Source organism: Ovis aries, chromosome 2 (assembly GCF_016772045.2).
Source record: "Ovis aries strain OAR_USU_Benz2616 breed Rambouillet chromosome 2, ARS-UI_Ramb_v3.0, whole genome shotgun sequence".
Lineage (NCBI taxonomy): Eukaryota > Metazoa > Chordata > Mammalia > Artiodactyla > Bovidae > Ovis > Ovis aries.
In genome coordinates, this window is record NC_056055.1 from 132,930,341 (window position 1) to 132,944,932 (window position 14,592).

Genomic DNA, 14,592 nt, shown 5'->3' on the forward strand with positions numbered 1-14,592 from the left:
ATCAAATCTGAACTCCTTGCACTGGAAGTTCAGAGTCCTAACCACTGGACTGGCAGGGAAGTCCCCAAAGAGGGATTCCTGATCAGTTCCCCCCGATCCTTTATCCACAGGTGACCGTCATGCTCCCTGGCAGCATTCTCTATCAGGGTGTTTGTCAGTCAAGTGACTAGGCCTGACTGCCCTGAGTTGCTGGGCTGTCTGAGGCTGAAACACTAAAAGGAGAGTAATTTGCTTCTGGCCTTCTCTCTCAGTTCAGTTCAGTCACTCAGTCGTGTCCGACTCTTTGCGACCCCATGAATCGCAGCATGCCAAGCCTCCCTGTCCATCACCAACTCCCGGAGTTCACTCAGACTCGCGTTCATTGAGTTCGTGATGCCATCCAGCCATCTCATCCTCTGTCATCCCCTTCTCCTCCTGACTCCAATCCCTCCCAGCATCAGTTTTTTCCAGTGAGTCAACTCTTCAAATGAGGTGGCCAAAGTACTGGAGTTTCAGCTTTAGCATCATTCCTTCCAAAGAAATCCCAGGGTTGATCTCCTTCAGAAAGGACTGGTTGGATCTCCTTGCAGTCCAAGGGACTCTCAAGAGTCTTCTCCAACACCACAGTTCAAAAGCATCAATTCTTCGATGCTCAGCTTTCTTCACAGTCCAACTCTCACATCCATACATGACCACAGGAAAAACCATAGCCTTAACTAGACGGACCTTAGTCGGCAAAGTAATGTCTCTGCTTTTGAATATGCTATCTAGGTTGGTCATAACTTTTCTTCCAAGGAGTAAGCGTCTTTTAATTTCCTGGCTGCAGTCACCATCTACAGTGATTCTGGAGCCCCCCAAAATAAAGTCTGACACCGTTTCCACTGTTTCCCCATCTATTTCCCATGAAGTGATGGGACCGGATGCCATGATCTTCCTTTTCTGAATGTTGAGCTTTAGGCCAACTTTTTCGCTCTCCTCTTTCACTTTCATCAAGAGACTTTTTAGCTCCTCTTCACTTTCTGCCATAAGGATGGTGTCATCTGCATATCTGAGGTTATTGATATTTCTCCTGGCAATCTTGATTCCACCTTGTGTTTCTTCCAGTCCAGCGTTTCTCATGATGTACTCTGCATAGAAGTTAAATAAGCAGGGTGACAACATACAGCCTTGACGTACTCCTTTTCCTATTTGGAACCAGTCTGTTTTTCCATGTCCAGTTCTACCTGTTGCCTCCTGACCTGCATACAGATTTCTCAAGAGGCAGGTCAGGTGGTCTGGTATTCCCATGTCTTTCAGAATTTTCCACAGTTTATTGTGATCCACACAGTCAAAGGCTTTGGCATAGTCAATAAAGCAGAAATAGATGTTTTTCTGGAACTCTCTTGCTTTTTCGTTGATACAGCAGATGTTGGCAATTTGATCTCTGGTTCCTCTGCCTTTTCTAAAACCAGCTTGAACGTCAGGGAGTTCATGGTTCACATATTGCTGAAGCCTGGCTCGGAGAATTTTGATCATTACTTTACTAGCATGTGACTCCCCCAGATCAGAAAGCCTCTTCAGTCTAAGGCTGGGGGTGGTGGTGGTAAAGGATTGAACATGCTCTGGATTCTGTACAAATTCCTCTTTCAACCAGGCTGACCGGCTCCAAATTTATTGTAACTTTCCAAGTGAGATAGTGAAGGAGAGGGAGGGATAGGCGGGAGAGATGAAAGGGAATTTCAGAGAAAGAGATAAGGAAAAGGAGAGGGAGGGTAAGTGGATCTTAGATGTCTGTGTGCTTTGATATTTATAATTTTCAGAGCAGATTTTTCAGAATTAACTTGTGTGCTCTTTTTAGAATTCCACATAACACCAAATCTGAGACAAAATGTATGTAAAATATACACTGGGAATGTCGTAGGATGAAGGTCAAAAGGTCATTTAAATAGAGATGGGGAGTTGGCAGCTGGTGGTTACTAAATTCCTACTGTGCATTTTCAAAGCTCCATCATTGAATCACATGATAAGACTAAGAAAATAGGATTTCGAAGTATTGATAAGCAGCAATTTAGTAATTTTAGATAACCGTCAAAATAGTTTCGTCAAAAAATTTCCCTGTTACAAAGTTATCTTTTAGTTTTCAGACTGGTACCCTTGGGGTATTGATGCGGAGGAGAATGTACGCTGGAAGTGCTGCAGAGGTCCCCAAGGTGTAGAGGTGCTCACAGGAACAGATAAGGTGCATTTCTTCCCAAGCCTCCCTTCAGTGATGGCTGTGGTGAGCATTTGCCCTATAAAAAGCAGCAAATTTCCGAATCGGTTTTTCTTGGAGTGTTCCTTGTTAAATATTTACTAGCACACCCCTGTCACAGATCTGTTTATGTTGTAAAAAGAATGAATTATAGGAAATGTTTGTGTAAAACAGAGCTTTTGAAAATGGTCTCATGGCCACAGAGAAGCTTGAAAACCATGCCTCAGTTTTCTGAGTAACATACCTAGTGAATACTATAATTGGAAGAACTATGAATCATTTTACTATTTACTTGGGTATTTGTTTTAAGAGATGGCATTGATTTTCTTAGTCTCTAAAACTATAGCAGTTGAATTACATACCATTAGCTTTCTAATAAATCCATGCACAATGACAGTTTAAAGTACTTTACGATGTTTTAAGATACATCAAAGAAAAGAAAAACCCTTGGTTGTGGGCTTGGAGTTTAGTAAATTTAGGCTTATTGGATTAGTCAGTTAAGTAATTACAGAACTGGATGTGTTCCAGAAAAATGCCATTCCTCTGCACGTTATATGCCATGGAACAGTGTTAATATTTAAATTCTTGTTACCGTTTCTGATCCTTAGGGGTTATATATTGGAATACCATGCTTATTTATCCCACGTTACTTTTGACTCCCTAACTTTTTTTCCATTTTCCTGCTTGCTAAAGTAGCTCCCTAAAATGGTACTTTGAGAACTAATATGGTCCATCATGTTATCACAAGTGTTGGTGATTTAAGCATTAGATCACTTTCCCCAGGTCTCCACCCTCTCTCTTCTTGTGGCTCCTTTCTCAAGCTTTCTTAGGTCAAATGTCAGGTCATTTTGGGGGCTATTTTTACTTTGGTCTCTGGTCCCATGAGGCTAGCTGGCTCAAGGGATGAAAGAGGCCAAAACGCAAGTTGGGCGGAAGAGGAGGGATAGAACTTCCTTTCGGTCGAAACCATGTTTTGGCTTGTTAAACAGAGAGCTCTGCCTAGGGATTTTGGGCACATGGACCTTTGCTTTTTCATTTCCCATTGCTTCTGAATATCTTTCCCAGGACCTGTGGGGAGAGTGGCTGGGCTGATGCAGGAGTTGGGTAATTTGGGTCTCCTGGTTAATGGCATGAATATCCATGGTCAGAGGAGCCTGGTGGGCTACAGTCTGTGCAGTTGTAAAGAGCAACAGAGCGACTGAACACACACACACAGACATCATTCCAATGGGAGCCTCCATGAGTGGCTCTCTGGTTTTCAACTCCAGTTACCTGCCCCTGCCTGTCCCTCAGCCAGGTTTGATGCAGGGGATATAATGCTGAAGCTCCAATACTTCAGCCACCTGATGTAAAGAGCTGACTCATTGAAAAAGATCCTGATGCTAGGAAAGATTGAGGGCAGGAGAAGGGGGCGATAGAGGGTGAGATGGTTGGATGGCATTACTGATTCAATGGACATGAGTTTGAGCAAGCTCCAGGAGATAGTAAAGATAGGAAATCCTGGCATGCTGCAGTCCATGCGGTTGCAAAGAGTCAGACACAACTACTAAACAGCAACAACAACAACAAATCCAAAGTTTACAAAGACACCCTTCAGTTCTGCTTTTTTGTTCTGGTACCAAAACCTACTAGAGCTTCTAACAGTGATGATTCCATTAGAGACATAGATTCTGGCCGTGTGTCCTAATATCCCAGGACTGAAAAGCAATCATAAGAATTATTTTGAGTGAAAGTGGTCAAAAGGTATAAACTTCTAGTTATAAAATAAGTAAGTCATGGAGATGAAATATAATAGTGACTATAGTTAATAATACTGAACTCCATTTTTGAAAGTTGCTGAGTGTAGATCTGAAAAGTTCCTATCACAGGAAAACAATTCTGAACCCATGTGCAGTGATGAATGTTAACTAGATATTGCACTGATCATTTTCCAACATACACATAAATCAAATCATTATGTTTTATACCTGAAACTAATATGATGTTGTAAAGAAAAATTTTTCAAGAAAAATTTTTTGGAAGGGGAAAATAAATCAGTCTTTGTATCATACAAATAAGGCTCTCTTTCTTCCCTGAGAATGAGTTCTTTCGTTGGGAGATTTTTCTGAATGTCACGCAAACCCCTTCTCCTCCCCCTACTAATCTGCCAGACTTGTCTGGATGTGTTTGAATTTAAGTAGCAGATCCAGTCTGAGTCCACGGCCAGAGGCAAATCAGTCTGCAGCAAGGTCAGCTTGACAAACATGCCCAGGCATGCCTGAAACTCAGCAAATGGACAATATTCACTGTGTAAATAAAAGGAAGTAGGAAAAGAAGCAGAGGTCAAAGAAAGGAGAACGAAAAGACAGCATGACCCTGTGCCACTGTCTGCCTCAGGTTCCCTTTGATTTGTATTTTGATGTTTCATTTGGTACAGAAATGGTGGTACACCCACTGGTCTGCCTTTCTTCTCTCTACATTTTGAGCCATAAATACTTTGTGGGTCAGGCTCCCTCCTGGCCTAGGTGTGCGTGCCTGCGTATGTGCTTGGTCCCTCAGCTGTGTCTGATTCTTTGCGACCCTATAGACTGCAGCCTGCCAATCTTCTCCGTCCATGGAATTCTCCAGGCAACAATACTGGAGTGGGTTGCCAGGCCCTCCTCCAGGGGATCTTCCCCACCCAAAGAACAAACCCTCGTCTCTTATGTCTCCTGCATTGGCAGGAGCACCAATAGCACCACCTGGGAAGCTTGGACTAGGTGTTCAGTTCAGTTCAGTCACTCAGTCATGTCTGACTCTTTGCAACCCCATGAATCGCAGCACGCCAGGCCTCCCTGTCAATCACCAACTCCCGGAGTTCACTCAGACTCATGTCCATCGAGTCAGTGATGCCATCCAGCCATCTCATCCTCTGTCACCCCCTTCTCCTCCTGCCCCCAGTCACTCCCAGCATCAGTCTTTCCAATGAGTCAACTCTTCACATGAGGTGGCCAAAGTACTGGAGTTTCAGCTTCAGCATCATTCCTTCCAAAGAAATCCCAGGGCTGATCTCCTTCAGAATGGACTGGTTGGACCTCCTTGCAGTCCAAGGGACTCTCAAGAGTCTGCTCCAACACCACAGTTCAAAAGTGTCAATTCTTCGGCGCTCAGCCTTCTTCACAGTCCAACTCTCACATCCACACATGACCACAGGAAACCAAAAATGCTTAAGAAACGTTTTTGAAAATAATTTTCTTTCTTTTTTTTTTTTTAATGCAAGGAGTGGTGACTAAAAGTGAACGTAGAAATGAGACTAAAATGACAACAACAAAGAACTTGTCACTTTGCTTTGAACTGAGTGCATTGTGAAAAGAACAAGCCCTTTCTGCAGTGTGATGTATACAGTTCTGCAGGGACCCCTTTCACAGAGTCTCTCTGGCGGCCGTCTTGGGAGCTGGGTCAGTGCACCATTAAAGAGGGCAGCACCGACTCCTGCTGCCAGCTCCAGCTCGGACACGGTGGGAAAACAACTCCCCCAAGCTAAAACTGATCACCTTCACTGATTTTTCTCTAGTTCTGTCTTTGTAAGAAACGATGAATGTATAGCCAAATTCCCTATCCCTGTATTTTTTATTTCTGGGACTGTTAGTGAGATATCTCAACAGATACTATAAATTTGATTTGTGTGTGTGTGTGTCTTTTTAAAAGTAGCCAAGTAAGCAAGTGCACGGAAGTAACTAAAATAGTGTCATTTCAAATCTTGTTGAAGGTTATAATGAGGACTGTCATTTCAGAGTCTCTTAATAACAGAAGGGGAGGGAAAAACCCCCTCTCCAACAAAAAACCAAATTCAGGTGGGCTCGGTCTCTCACTGAGCTTCCCAGGTAGCACAGTGGTAAAGAATCCACCAATGCAGGAGACATGAGACACAGGTTCGATTCCTGGGTTGGGATGATCCCCTGGAGTAGGAAATGGCAACCCACTCAAGTATTCTTGCCTGGGAAATCCCATGGACAGAGGAGCCTGGTAGGCTAGAGTGCATGGGGTTGCCAAGTGGGACATGACTGAGTGAGCACACACACAATCTCTCATCATCCATATTGATCTATATTCTAGTTATGTCTTCACTTTTATAAAAAATGGTGATAGAGGTGTGCAGAGCGATCCTATCATCGGCCTTCACTTACAAAAGGAGTTTCGCGAGTTGGGAGCAGAGCAGCAACACCCTGTGTCCTCTTATGTAGTGAAACAGTCCATTTTGGGGCTGAACCTCATCCAGCCTTTCCCCTTCACTTGCAGCTCTTGGGTCAGCCGAGTGACCAGGTTCTGTCCAGAGCAACCTCAGTGGAAGGAAGTCTGCTACCAGGAGCTTCTGCTTCCTGCCTCTTGGAATCCTAGAAACTGAGCTCAGGCCACACCCACATGAGCAGCAAGACAGAGGAGCTCAGGTCCCTAAAACTGTGGATTACTGCATCAGTTCTGGCCCTCCCACCCCGATGTTTCTGAGAGAAAGAAATTTGGTCTGTGGCTTAATACCACACAGGTTTATTTCTTGATCACATCACCTTGTCCAGTGCTGGTCAGCAGGAGGAACCTACTCATTGTAGTAACCAGAGACCCAGGCTGAAGCATTCCATCTCAATCAGCGCTTCCACCGTGGCTGAGACGGGCAAAGGGGGTGTAGTAAATTGTACACTCTTAAAGCTTTCATCCGAAAACAACACATACATCATTTTTTCGTCTAGTGCAAGGCATGCTGCCATACCTAATCTTAGAGGGTACAGAAGTACCAGCCTATTGTGTGCCCCAAAGGGAGAAGAACCAGAGTATGTGAACTGTCCCAATGACTACTGCAGTTTCTATTTTGTTCAAGCCATTATTATTTGGGGTTTTTAGTTACGTTCAACTTTTCTGAATCCCAACTGATATGGGAATGATCACATCAATAAGAGAGATTGTTGCTGAAGATCCCCCTTGTACTCTGCAGGGTTTGCAGGGTCATTTTCTCCCTGTGGTTTTCTGGGAGAAACACCTCCTCCTCCCGTCTCATTTACAGTCATCCTTGACTTGTTAAGATCTAGTACACTGACGACAAACCTCTTAGAATTGCCACTCCTGCAGTTTATGTTGTCATCTCTAGATCCTTCTTGGTTTAGAAAACGTTTCCAATTTTTTTGAAAATACAACTCTATTCTTGCTCAGTTCTGCCTTTTTCCTATATTCAGACCTAACACCTGGAGCTCTACATCTTTCCCAGTTGCTCTACATGTGTTCTTCCCTCCCTCAACTTGGTAATCATTTTCACTTGACCCTACTATACCTTCCAAATACATAGACAAATGGGTTGTTTATAGCTATTGTCTTTATTCTCTTCCTGTTCACCTTTTCTGAACCTCCCCATAATAAGGCTTCTGTTTTGCTTCATTCCACTGAAACTGTTCTGAAAAGTCACTGATGGCTTTTTTGTCTAAAAAAAAGAAGTGTTTGTCTGAAACCCTGGAATTCCCTGGAAACATGCTTTCATATATTTTATACAGTGAGATAATAGTCATAGAGAAAAACAATCATAGGTTTAGTAAAACACAATAGAACCGCATTAGCATTTGAGAGGTTTAGTAATGTGTTCTGTTCTGCTGTAAGTAAAATCATATGTCTATCTTATCTTTCCCTGTCCCCAAACACAGAAACCATCTGTAGCTGAAGGCTGACATGAAATACTTTTTTCTTTAGATCAGTCCTAGTCTGCAACATATGCATTACTTCTGTAATTCAGAGTGTTTATTTACTATATGTAGCTGTCACCTAGAAACAGGCCTACTTCGTTAAAAAAAATCAAGTGAGTTGCAGGGATAAAAATTCTATAGACTATTGACAGAGGAAGTCTTTTTTTTGTGGTTACTGGAGAGCTAGCCTATACACAGAATGGACTATACATGCTCTTTCTCAGTCTTATTCTTTAGCAGGAAAGCAGAGCTGTATCAATTTTGAATATGAAGGACAAAAACCAGCTCTAGAGATACCAAGCAATAGTCTAGGTATAGTTATGGGTTTAACACACTCATTTAATTTCATTGGAAAAAATAATGGAACTGGTGAAAAGTATTTATGGAACCAGAGGAAAGCATATTTTGCTGGTTTTACTTTATGTTTGAAGTTTTGGGTATAGCTCTACCCATAAATACTGAAATGCCTAGCATAAAGAACACAGCCTGGGGCATACCCCATAAAACTTACAGTGCAATTAAATGAGCAATTTCCACTGGAAATAAAATTGTTATGTTGAGTGGAATATGAATTAAACTGTGCATCGAACTCAGGCCTGCACTAGGCTTTTGCGAGGAACCTTCTGGTTTCAGTAGCAACCAACGCAGTCCATCTATAGGTTAAAGCCAGTAAGTAACAAAAGATAACTGTAGTTAGCATGAAGATCAGGGCATTTCAAATTATGGTTACTAAGTTTCCTTGTCATTATGCCTCTTGGATGGGCCCAGCAAAGTGATACTAGTGATAAAGGATTAAATCTGATCCTCCATTACACTGTACACACACTTCTTCCATTGTGTTTGCTATACAGAATTAAAAGAAAATATTTATTTATTTATTTGGCTGTGCCAGGTTTTAGCTGTGGCATGTGGGATCTAGTTCCCTGACCAGGGATCAAATCCCAGCTTCTGGCATTGGGAAGTTGGAGTCTTTGCCACTGAATCAAAACAGAAGTCCCATGCTATACAGAATTTCTGACATGTCCCTCAAAGTTTATTTTCACCTTCTGAATGTTCCCTTCTGCATCAAAGTCAGCCAGGTGTCCTTTGAAAAACATTCATGAAGATTTCAACTGGAAAACCAAAACATCATTAGCACAAATATTGGTTGGTGTTAGAGACCACATTCTGTCCTGTTTCATTTCTGGAACCTTATTGGGAGACTAAAGGTCGATGATTCACTGCTATCTTAAGGGAAAACTCGGCTCAGGAAAGGATTTATGTCTGTGGCCCTGTGAGGTGCCACAGGTATATGTTTGATTTGGGGAAGGACTCGCTTAAAAGTACAGAGTGAGTGATTGATAGTTGCTCATTCATGTCCAATTCTTTGCTACCCAATGGACTGTAGCCTGCCAGGCTTCTCTGTCCATGGAATTCTCCAGGCAAGAATACTGGGGTGGGTTGCCATTCCCTTCTTTAGAGGATCTTCCTGACCCAGGAATCAAACCCAGGTCTCCTGCACTGTAGGCAGATTCTTTACCATCTGAGCTATCAGGGAAGCCCTGAATGAATATTACCTAACCCACTCAGGTATTCTTGCCTGGAGAATCCCATGGACAGAGGAGCCTGGTGGGCTACAGTCCACGGGGTCACAAAGAGTCGGACACGACTGAGCAACTTCACTTTCACTTTCAAAATGTTTACAAGTCAAACTATGTATCTTTTTGAAATTGCATCATTTCACTGTAGTTTTGTCTGAATTCAACTTCTCTTGCCAAAATAAGTTGTGTCTGTCATTTTTCTAATTGCAAAAATGAATATATATGAATATGAAACATTCCAAATGAAAAAATATTTTCCAAGGCAGCGTATATTTTGAATTTTCCAAGTACTTGTCCCACCCAGAGCTACATCTCAGCGTATCTTATTTGCATATCTATAGTTTCTGTCCTGAACCAAACAAATATACTGTTTCCTGTTCTTTTGTCCAGGGGCTGGTTTTCCTAAAATGAGCAATTGTGTGTTTAGATGGCTGATCAGTTCCTCCTGACAGATCTGCAGCCATGGAAGTGTCTGGAAGCACAGGATGAGGTAACTGAAAGCTGGTCTCTTGGAGCCAGGAAGTGGAAATTTGAAGCTAGTTACAAGAGAGGAAGATGTAGGAGTTAATTAGGAGCTAAAGCTGTAAAGTCCCTTTCTGTGTGTGACCCTGATGTATCAGACATTTCTCTCTTAGACTAAAGGCATAGTAAAAAAAAAAAAAGCCACTTTATTTAGATTAACAGAGCATTATATAACCGGAAAATTTTACAGTTTTATGTGTATAGTGAATAGTTTGTAAAGGAAAAGACTTCCCCTCTGTTTATTGTTTGGATAAGGGGGGAAAAAAAAAAAAGCAACCCACCAATTGTTTAATGAGGCATCTCTCTTTTTTTGAAGACAATAGCTTGGAGGCATAAAATTGGGTTATTTTAATCGGAATCGCAGCTCCTATGTTACTGCTTTTCACAGTTAAAATCATTTCCTATTTTCCTGGGAAAGCTCTGGTCAGTTTGAAAACGTCTTTGTTAATTAGCAAGCTATGACGCAATGCATCTATATATCTTTAGAGCTCTGGCGCCAGCTAGTGGTAGAATAGGGAAGACGCGTGGTTCGCTCCCAAATTGGAGAAGCGGCTGTCATCTTGTTGTCTCACCTTAACCATCATTCTTCCGCATTCCCCAGCGGTCCGTCCCGACACCCACCCGCCCCCCGCCGTCCGTCAGTACAACAGGGGATCATTGCAGTGTGGCCAGAGTAGGGCAGACCAGATTACAGCTGAAAGGAGAGGAAAGTGGTGAGCAGGGGCTCAGAGAGGAAAAGCCAGATGAATGCAATCGTTATTCCAAAGGGTTTGAGAAGCGATCATTCATTTGAAGTACTCTTGCCAGGTTGGTGCAGCAGCTCAATCTTTTGCCACTGGATGTTTAGCCTTTTGTTTTTCATTTATATGTATATGCTGCTGCTAAGTCGCTTCAGTCGTGTCCGATTCTGTGCGACCCCATAGATGGCAGCCCACCAGGCTCCCCCGTCCCTGGGATTCTCCAGGCAGGAACAGTGGAGTGGGCTGCCATTTCCTTCTCCAATGAGTATATAATTAGAACACGTACTAACTATGGAGTTTCACCACAAACACAGCACTGATAACAGACACGTTGTAGGCCTAAATTTGTGTTCATTTTTAAGCAGCGAATATTTCTACTGTGAATAGGCTCTGCTACCTTCATACTGGTACAACTCAAAGATGAAAAACTCTCAAATGGTTAATAAAGCAGAAACCTCTTAAGATGATACTTGTAGCTGGTACACCATGAAAAAATGTAAAAATTCCAGGCAAAAGACACTTTATTTGGATTGCATGAAGTAAATTTAGTCTTGAAGCCCAGTGTGCTCTTCAGTTGAAATAGGTTCTGATGATTTGCAGGAAAACTGAAAACATGCAGTATTTATTTTAAGAACAAAGAATCTTTGGCAGGCCATTTTTCTCATTTAATTAGGCCATAACTGATCTTACTAGGGTTATGGAGGGACTTTAAATGCTAATAAATAAAGTCTAAAGCTGAGACATTTCTTTCATTAAATAGCAGAAACTGTTTATAACTCTATGATTGCTAAAATCAATTACTAGTACTAATATTCAAAGTGAAATTTACTATGAAAACAAGTTGAAGCTTTTGAAGAACTTTCCTTTTTAAATGTCATTTGTATGTCTGTATCTATCAGTTATAGATAATAATAATCTGATCTGCAATTTTTTGTAATATTTTTGGAAGGCAGATATAATTTAGAGAAAGTTTCAGGCAGGAAGAATTGTCACTCTTACCTGGGAGTCTAATTTATGTTACTGTGCTTTTGGGGAGATATACTTAAAATCTTCTCTATGTGAGATAGATGGTGAAATAGCTGGTCATGGTTTTGCTCTGGGAAATTTACATAAGCTACTATTTTAAGCTTATACTTTTGCTAAAAGCTGCATATTTCATATTAAAAATTACCTAACCTTATTAGTCAAGTTAAAGTGTAGATGTGTTCTGTTTGATTTTAAACATCTTATAACTTTTAGTGAATAATAAGACCCTGGTTAAAAATCTTAAAATCTTTAGTTGTTCTGGTCTCCTTTGTGTCTCTTTTATCTTTTTCTTGAGATGGAAGTTGAGTTTATATAATTGAATACGAGTTTCAAATCAGTGGGCTTCCCTGGTGACTCGGGGTAAAGAATCCGTCTGCAGTGTGGGAGACCTGGGTTTGATTCCTGAGTTGGAAAGATTGCCTAGAGAAGGGAATAGCTACCTACTCCAGTATTCTCACCTGGTGAATTCCATGGACTGTATAGCCCATGGGGTTGTAAAGAATTGGACACAACTGAGCGACTTTCACTTCAAATCAGTACCTGAAAAGGATTTGTAAAAGAAAATTAACACAAACAAGGCTCTTTTAATAATAGGGCTTCCCTGGTGGCTCAGTGGTAAAGACTCCACCTGCAATTCAGGAGCCACAGGAGACCCAGGTTGGGTCCGTAGGTTGGAAAGGTCCTCTGGAGGAGGGCATGGCAACCCACTCCAGTATTCTTGCCTGGAGAATCTCATGCTCTCGTGTACAGAGGAGTCTGGAGGGCTACAGTCCATAGAGTTGCAAAGAGTTGGACATGACTGAGCAGCAGGGCAGCTTTCAATGACAGTAGATTAATTGAAACGGAAAAGAATGATAGAATTTAATTGTCATAAAAGTTTGAGAGTTACAAGATAAGATAGTTTACGTGCTCTTAAAACATCTTCATAGTATGTGAGTATGTATGTACTTATTTTAAATGCTGAGTTTGTGATTAGGTCTATCTTAAAAACTGTTAAATGGTTGCCTTAAAATATTTTGAGGCTTATTATAATCCTTATGTAACTTCCCATATGGTGCCAAGTAAATGCTTTGAAATGTCATTCCATCATAATTTGAAATTTATTCATACAGATTTTAAGATTTAGCATTTGAATTTAATTTCTTACTACTTTTTGATATTATAAAAGTAGAAATTAACTCTGTATTGCAAAATGGATGCATTTGAAGGAAGGAAGGAAGACATACCTGGATGTACATATATATATATATTTTTTCCTCTTTAGAGATTTCTCTGATGACTTTGTAATCATGATATCAACAAATAGCCAGTTCACTCAATTTGCTTCCTCCTTTCATTTGAAATAGTCTATAAAATTTTTACAAAAGCAATACAGGTTGGATATCATTTTTAGTCATTGGTGTCCCTGAATGTGACAACATGAAAACAAATTTACAAGTGAGTGCACTCACACCTCATTCGGATATTCATATTTGAAAAGACAAGGTGTACTAAAAAGCATACTTACGAATAGTTAAATGTTGGTTTGGCCTCCAGATTACACGGTTGCTGAACAGCACAAACTCCCCTCACAGAGCAACGCTGGAGCCCTCTGCAGACCTCCCTGTTAGGAGATTCTGGCACAGTGAAGGGGGCACACATCTGCCAGCATACAGATGGCTCTCCTCATTAGCCTGCAGAACTCCGAGCAGCCATCACGGAGGAGGCTTGGGATCTCTCTTGGAAAAGACGTTAAGCTAGCCTCCTGTTCAATGTCATTACGGTTTCTCTGAAATAATCTCCTTAGTATGCCCTGTTGGGCTTGAGCTAGTCTATGCGTCTCACTTGCAGAGATTTGAGATTGTGGCACTGAGGCCAATTCGCCAAAGGGCATTATACGGTTTTCAGATTTGACGAAGCTCCACACAGCAAGTCAGATCTGGAACACTCCTTCATCTAAACGCAGGACTGTCTTGCTGCTCCCCAGAAGCTCATCAGAGTAGCTTTTGGAATTCCAGGCAATGCTCACCTTCATGTACCTGCTTATTTATTACAATCAATGCATCAACAGTCTCTTTTTCTTCTCTTCCCCTCGACCCACTGATTTATTGACATAATGGCATTTTAATTTTGTTTTGTTTACTCTTTGTTTATGAATCAACCTTAAAATCAGGGCATCAAGCTCTGGCATCCGGAAATGTTAGTTAAGTTTAGCAGTAGAAACAGCAGGGGGAGCCCATAGTGTTTTATGCTCGGCAGTTTCTCTGGCTGGATTATTATTATAATAATTATTGTAGTTGTTGTTTTACATTTATAACAAAGATGTTTACAGTCCATATGCATTTATAACAGTTAGAATACAGACAGTCTCCATGTGCTGGACTATTACACGTTTAAGGCACAGAGGGTCCAATTTTATTCTTTAATTATATGGAATTATTAGGATACTGCTAGGAATAATTGATAGGCAAGAATTTGACAGTGAGAGTTTTCTTTTCTCTCTTTAATCCAGGGAAAATTTTTTTTAGAATTCTTTTATTTCTTGAAAAATGAAGTCAGCTAAAATCTTTATGTGATCTCCGTGGCTCTTCTCTGGCCTTTAACGCCTCGCCCCACCACCCCAAAATAAAGCTTACAAGTTAAAATATACCATCCGACATATATTTGAGATTGTGATGGTGAGAACACACAATCAGTGTGTGTTCTAATATGACTCATACTTAATTTTCCCTTCAGTTCAGGAAGTTAATAAAATGCAAAAGCCCAGTGGCCTTTGTTTTCTTATGCTTGATGAGGTCCTTGGGTCAGTAGGTTTTCACTATGTAAAATAATTCACAATATCTGGATGACTTTTT